Genomic DNA, 8,026 nt, shown 5'->3' with positions numbered 1-8,026 from the left:
TTTATTTCCCTCATTATTTTATACTTAAAAAATGAAATGTCATATTGTCATTTTATTAGAATTTTTCACTCAGAATATGGCCTCTACCACTATGATAAAATGTATATCAGTTTTTTCAAATAATATAATTGAGAAATATATCTGTAATTAATATTTGTATATGTTTCAAACCACAGATTTATGCGACATTTTATTTCATCAAATTCTTTGTGAATAATAAAATTAATATTTTAACATAAATTGAATGATCACTTTCAAAGAATAGAAATGGTAATTATTTTTTATACTTATAAGGAATTTTCTTTATTGATATTGTACAGTTAATAAATGAATATTTAATAGTAGAACATTATTTTGTACAAAAAGTAAGTTTTTTTCAGTTGAATTCCTCAGTCTAAGGTTTCCATTTTAAAAACTGTGAAAGGGAAATAAAACTTTATGTAAAACAAGTAATGTTTTATTTCATTTTTTTAACATCACTATTAAAGCTACTGTATTACACAGTATACCATATATTTTGATAAAATATAAGAATTCAAATTAATATAAATTGAGAAACTATCAAATTTTTACGATAAATAAATTAATAAATAAATGAAGAATTCTGACCAAATAAATAAATATTACATTGACAATTAATATAATTATTTATTTATTCAAAAGATAAAACCTCTTCAAATTCATAAAATAAAAACAAAAAATAATACATTTTCATAACTAATCATAATTATCATGCATTATACACAAAACAATAAGTAATAAAATTGTGTAAATAAAAATATAATTCTTGCGAAAAAATAATATTACATATTACAAAGCTATAAAGAATGTATACGTATAGTATAAAAAAAAAATTCAATGAAGAGATACACTGAACATTAAGTCATGAATATCACAACAAAAAATTAGTGTTAAAAAAAAGTAAATACAATTAAAAAATGTGTTTATTTATAACAATGTATAAAAAAACACTTGCAACATCAAAATAAGGTACATAATAATAAAATAATAATGTACATGTAATAATAATAAACACAAAATTATAGACATACATTAGTACATATATCTTAAAGAAAAAAAATTAGATGAAAAAAGTCCACTTAAACTAAAAAAAAAAAATTGTCGTTAATGATTTTTAAAAAAAAAAAAACAAAAAAAATCAAAAATTACAGAATAAATTAATCATTAATAAAAAAGTAATCAATGTGTTCTGATAATTAGTAAAAATTCATAAAACAGAAGTATAATAAAATTCTTAAGGAGATATTAAAAAAATTATCAAAGTAAGAAAAATAAACAACAGTTATACTAAAAATGGAAAAAAAATTCGCTTTTAACATAAATTGAAAAATTGATAAAAAAAAAAAAAAGAAACAGTAAAATCAAGATATTATTTCGGTAGTAATTAGAAGTACATAAAGTGGTTACATATAGTGCCTGTTGATTTCGTATGCTACAACTTGTTTCTTGACAAGTTAAATATCTTCTTCAGTAGGCTCACACTTTTTAAATGTTGTTGTGATGATCCCTAACCAGTCACTCAAGATGGACAATGTCTTATTGTCTGCAGGATCTTTATTCTTTAACATCACTCAAATTATCCAATGAGTCTATGAGAGTATTAAACTATTAAATAAATCGCTTCCTATGTCCTGCATCATTCTTGAATACACTCCATGAATTAACCTTTATTTGCTCAAAAGGTACTTCACTAGAACACTCGCAAACCATGCCATCTTTTCGTGGCTGTTCAGCAGGTATTTCACCTTTAGAAACTTGCTGCGTAAATTTATTTCGTGTAAGCCAGTCTTGGCGATTAAAAATTTTTCTTTAAAATTATCTTCGCCTTTATTCGTATATGTTATAGGTGAAGTCATCAATGACACAATGACTTCATTGATGCTTTCAACTACGTAAGACACTTCCCGTTCGGTCATAATCAATGGCATCTCTGTGCTTTGTGCTTCTTGTTTGATCGAACTATTTGGTAAAGTTTTTAAATGTGTCGTTAATGCCTCGCCGGTAGCACGCTTTCCTATAAAGTCCGTGGAAGACTACACAACTGCGACTTGATTGTCAATTTGAACACCAATGTCCGAAATGTTCCTCCTATCGGTTTGCGAAGAAAAGTTACGTCGACAAAATTTCGGTTCAACTACGTCCGTTTAAGTGGACGCGTCACGTCTCTCAATCTTCGCTTCCACCACGGCGAGGCAGCAATGGTGGCATGTGGTTTTCCAACGGTGGTCGACGCAAAGATCACGTCTGGTGACCAAGTGGCTCGCTGCCGTCGACGTGGCCCGCAATTCTTCGTCTGCGCACCAGTAATGGATAGAGTAACGCGGGCCTGGACGGCCGCACCCGTAACCTCACGATCGGTTAATGGCGACCGAAGTGGGCCCGCTACGTTGGTTCCGGTTTGACACCGGAACCACCCACTTCTGCCGACCACTGGGGTTCCGAAGCCCCTGAAGTGGTAACAATACTCGACTGATAGTAACTCATATTGTGGTTTTTTAAGTGATTTCCTTCACTACATTTTAACCCTACTACCAGGGGGTTTTTGATCAAGGTTTTCTTTCCTCTAGGACGGCTGTCACCCAAGGCTGAAGAGCCCGCCCTACCCTTTGTTGAGAACCACTTTGTCAGCCCTCAGTTCGTCGACCTGTCCAACATGGGAGACTCTGTTGGTAGTAAGTTACCGTTGGCATAGCTCTCGGAACTGTTGAGGGACGCAGGCCCCCACACCACGTCAAGGTGGATTCTCGTGGGGGGGTTAGTCAAAACGTCACGCTGGATGAGAAGCATACGCAGCCCTACGAACGAGGTTGGGAAAGACAATATATATTTTTTCTATACCTCTATAAGGGGCAACTGTGAGTGCTGTCTCGTACTCGCCTCATAACAATTTGTGACACTGAAAGGACAAATTATGGAGACCCGCCACCCGAAGCATTACCTCATCGACATATCTGGGTGGCGGGCTTATTGCCGGTTTTTAAGAGGGAAAAATATCCCCTTATAATCTGGGTATCCACAGGTGCTAGTAAAAAAATATCCTAAAATTTAAGTCTAAGAGTAATGGTTTCGAATTTTAACTGATACTATTTAAATAAAATGGAATTTATTCTAAAATATTGGGCAAAAAATAAATTTTGTTTTATAATAGAAAAACTAGAACTATATTTTTGTGTAGAAAACTTATTATGATAATATAATAGCTAAAATTAACTACAAAAGTACAAATCATAAATAATTATAACTATCTGTGAAAAATATACAAAATTCTAGAAAAACATATTTATGAAATTAATTACCACAATATTAAATAAAAAATTCGATTTATGTTTATTTAACTATTTATTAAATATACCTACACGTTTTGTTAAGATAAGGCCCATGAGTATAGTAGGCACCTCCTTAAATGCAAATCTCCATACTAGTATACTAGAATGAAAATAGTTAAAGAAAAAAAATTTGTACCTGGCAATTATCAATAATTCATTTAAGAATTATGTTTATAAAACTTGAAATAATAAATCATAATAATTATATCAATAGTAAAAATAATAATAAATAAAAAGTACATTTTTCAAAAATTACAAAAGAAATTGTTTATCTTCTTCATTTGATCCTAAAATAACGGTAGGTATTCTTAAAAATAATTTTTTTTTAAATATTCCATAGTGAAGGCTTGAAAGGGTTGGAAAAGGGTTAAAAGTTCTTACATGGTATAAATATTTGCCCGACAGATTTCTACATAAGCTGTCTTCAATGACTGGCGAATTCGCTATTTGAAAAATCGACGAATCGACCATTGATTAGCGATAGTTAACTGACAAATTAAAATCGTTTTAAACTTAAAACTTATAAGCATAAATGAAACTTATGGTGGCTTTAGAAAAGATTAAAAGGAAATTGTATGTGCAGTGGCTTAACCAGAACTTTTAATGCACGTGGCAAAATAATCCATTCGGACCCTTAGTTTTATAAATTTGGAAGAAAGAGATATGAGGAATAGCCTACAAAAACTAACCACCAATAAAATTCTACCCTTTAAGGTTAAAAACAATAAAAAACATGTTTTGTGTAATATTATATTTATAGTAAAATTTTATTAAACATTTTTTGGTTTAAAAATAAATACAAAGCAATATAAAATTTAAATATTCAAAATTTCTTATTTCTTGCTTTTGCTTCAGCAAACATATCGATTAAATCGTCAAAGTCAACTTCTCGGGCTATTTCTTGTTCGATTGAAATTAACGCCAGGCCACTTAAACGATCTTGCAATGGGGCCATAGATAAAAATAACCCCCAAAAATAATAAGATTTAGTGCTATTTGCGCTACTGGTTGGAGGCCTAAGGAGCGAAGGGTAGTTTTATATTTATACCTTAAGCCGCGCATACACTAGACCCGAACCGGCCGAACCGAAAAAAATCAAAATGCCGATTTTATATGTGAGTGCATACACTTATACCGAACTGATAACCCGAACCGAAATTCGGATCGGTTCGAATTTCAACCGTTCAAACATGTTTAAATTTTTCGGCCGAAAATTAGTGGTACTATTCTATGTATAGGTCCTACCTCTTGGTTTGAGACGTTGATAATAAATTAAATATTGTGGTCATATTACATTTGGTGTTTTAATAACATCGTTGTGTACCTATTACCTAGTACCTACTATGTCCTAGTATTAAGTACTTTAGATATATCATAAATCGTGATATTTTAGTATATATGTTTTGAAAACGTGTGTTTTATCTACAATTTTCAAATCGACCGTTTCACATTGGTTTTTCGATAATGTAGTCGTACTAACTCGTAAATATTTTAGTAGTTGTAAATACATCGCACGTGAGAGTTGCACACCATGCACTACATTCGTCAACTGTCGAAAACTGATTGTAGAAAATACAATACGTGGTTTACTCTAGTTATTATCATAAGTCACGACATAATATGATTATTTAATTAGCTATTTAGCTATTAACTTTGTTTTCGGAACGAAAATTCGGTGACACTCAATGCAGCTATACCCTGAAAAATTCGGACCGAATATTTTTTCGGTTCGGTCGGTCCGGCCGGTTCGGATCTAGTGTATGCGCGGCTTTATTGGGCCGGTTATAATTATGCCCTACCCTAATAAATATTTAAATGATGCCCTTTACTGCAATTATTAATTATTTATAGAAAGCACTATTATTAACTTATAAGGTAGGTATATTGTATAGGAAATATTATAATGATTTTTATAAAAATTAAAGTAGAATATTATATATTATTTTGTAAAACCAAGAAGAATGAAGTTAATCGTTGTTGAACATTTTGAAAAACAAAGTATGCTAGCTTTTATAGTTTCTGGGATCAAAATATCGGATATCCTACTTTCCTGCACTATAGGATAAATGATAATTCTTTCTTTTAAGTTGCTTTGTATAATAACATTTGTTATTTGTAACTAAGTATTATGAACAATTTTATAATTTTGAACAGTTTTTAAAGTATTTAATAAAAATGTACATATTATATTATTAATATCTATATTTTGTAATTTTGTGTTCTATTAAACAAAAAGCATATTATATTATATTGATATTTATTAAATTTGCATGTTGAGAGAATATTACAAGGATTTTTTTCACTAAATAGTTTGTTTTAATACATTACTAAAATTTGAGGTATTTTTCTTCATTTATAGAGAATAGTGAAGTTTGTATTTTCGTAATATTTTTATAAACATGTTTCACAAATTATGAATAACCCCATATCTATTCAGTCTATAGAGTAAGTATTATTAGTTATTACTTTATGCAGGGGTGTAAAAAGTTGTATAAAACGTTATCTAATTTAGCATTTATTTATCTGTGCAACCATTGATTGTAGAATAGACTATTCTAAGTAGTCTATTCTATAAAATAAATATAAATAGTCTATTCTATAATCAATTGTGCAACGAAAAAAAAAATTACGAAATTATGGGTGCCGTATACAGTATATCAATCAGAATTGATAGTCGATCATACACAATTGCGTGCGGATATATATAGGCACATAATATTGTCATAATATAACCCAGGGGTGGCAAATAAGTGGCACGCGTGCCAAGCAGGGCCACATTTAGGGGGGGGCACTGGCTACAACTGCCCCGGGCGCCAAAATTTTGTGGTCGGAAATTTGCTCACTTGTAAATTATTGAACTTTTAAAATTATTTTGACATTATTATTTTTTTTTTTTGTTTTTAATAACAGTATCATAAATTAATGTTAATGTAATTGATATATATTATTAATGTATTTATATTAATATAGCTATCAGCGATCCAGAATATTATTAATATACCTAATATTAGTTCCCAAATTAGTTGTTATCGCGTGCAGCGTGCGGTGGCGTGCCTACTACACAAAAATAGCATTGAATTTGGAATATCTAAAAGGTTCATGAGGAAATATAGTCTATATATCTCCTATATAATCTCTAATATTTTCTGTGGGTAGGCCTCTTAGAGGGGCGACATTATTTTTTTTTTTTGCGCCAGGACGCAAAATGTCTAAATACGGCACTAGTGCCAAGGTTGGCACGCATGAGATTTTCGAATAAAACTTTTATTTGTCCATATATATTTATAGATTTTTAAGTAACATACAATAAATTAAATAGTCAATTGCACATATTAATAGTGTATCACAATCACGTATTATTAAAAAATATAATTTATATGTTGTAATATAGTGGGGCACTAGATTGCTAGAAGTGTGTGTTAACTAAGAAGTTTTATTCTAACAAACAATAATAATAATTTAATATTTTTTTTACATTATTTATATTTTTACATAACCATCTACATTATAATAATTATTTTTTCATTTATATTTTTCATTTGTATTTTTCTGTGTTAAGGGGGCTGGAGCGCTGCATGTTTTAAGGAATAATATTTAGGCAATTCATATTACATGTACATTTGGAGTGTATCGATGTGTGAGTAGTAAATGAACATTAGTGTGTGTAATTCGTTATCGCATTATTGTTATTATCTGTTGTCGCAAATGGCCAGCGACTAAAATACGAATTCCCGGAACATACGCCAATGTGCAAAGCGTGTACCCCAAAAAAATAAATAACGAATATATCATCAAATAGGTTTAAATAATTAGGTTATACTATTATACGGTAATATTAGGGATGGCGGAAGACACGTACGACTCGGGCGACCGTATAGGGCTGCACATTTTTTTTTTTAATAAATACTTAGCGCCGGCTCTGGCCTTATAATATCAATTAAAATTTTAAAATATAAATCATAATTACCTGATCAATAATTAAGTCTTTTGAAGGTTCATTTGTATTTAATTTTCTTAAATTATTTAAATTATGAGGTTTTTTCCGGTGTGCAGACAACTTTAGTCGAATCTTTTTACGTCTACAGTCCCTCATTTTAATAATAAATGATTACAATAAACTTTTTTGTCTAGATTAGTTCAAAAATTGAATCAATAACACGTTGTAATAATACTCATGAATTCATCATTCATCAATACTTTTGATAACCGTTTGTAGAATGAGATATGATACAATATTATACTCGTATAATAATTGTAAATTGGAATCCACAAAACAAACAAAAATAATTTCAAACTGTGATGTGGCGCTATCGCTTATAATATTATTATTATTATAGTCAATACAATTTTATGATGTGTACAAAATTAGTTTTATAATCGGTCGCGGCTCTAAACCGATGCGGTCGCTGCGCGTGTTATCGCAATTTCGAGAACACATTAATTCTCATACGCGCATGCACAAGTCAACGACAAATGCATGAAACTATTTTTTTGTTCTTTTCAAATTGGTGAAAAGAGGTAAAAGCTGAAACAAAATTCGTCTAGTTCTGGTAATCCTATTATATTTTTTTTAATATATTCTAATTTCTCAACTTTTCTTCTATGTTTTGTAGGAAACGGATTTTTGATTATAGTTCAAGTTATTTAATAAAATGCATTCAAATTTTTATTTTTTTTTT

Source organism: Sipha flava, unplaced genomic scaffold, assembly GCF_003268045.1.
Source record: "Sipha flava isolate LNK unplaced genomic scaffold, YSA_version1 48_pilon_pilon, whole genome shotgun sequence".
Taxonomy (NCBI): Eukaryota; Metazoa; Arthropoda; class Insecta; order Hemiptera; family Aphididae; genus Sipha; species Sipha flava.
The sequence above is the reverse complement of the archived record's forward strand: the minus strand, read 5'-3'. Positions refer to the sequence as shown.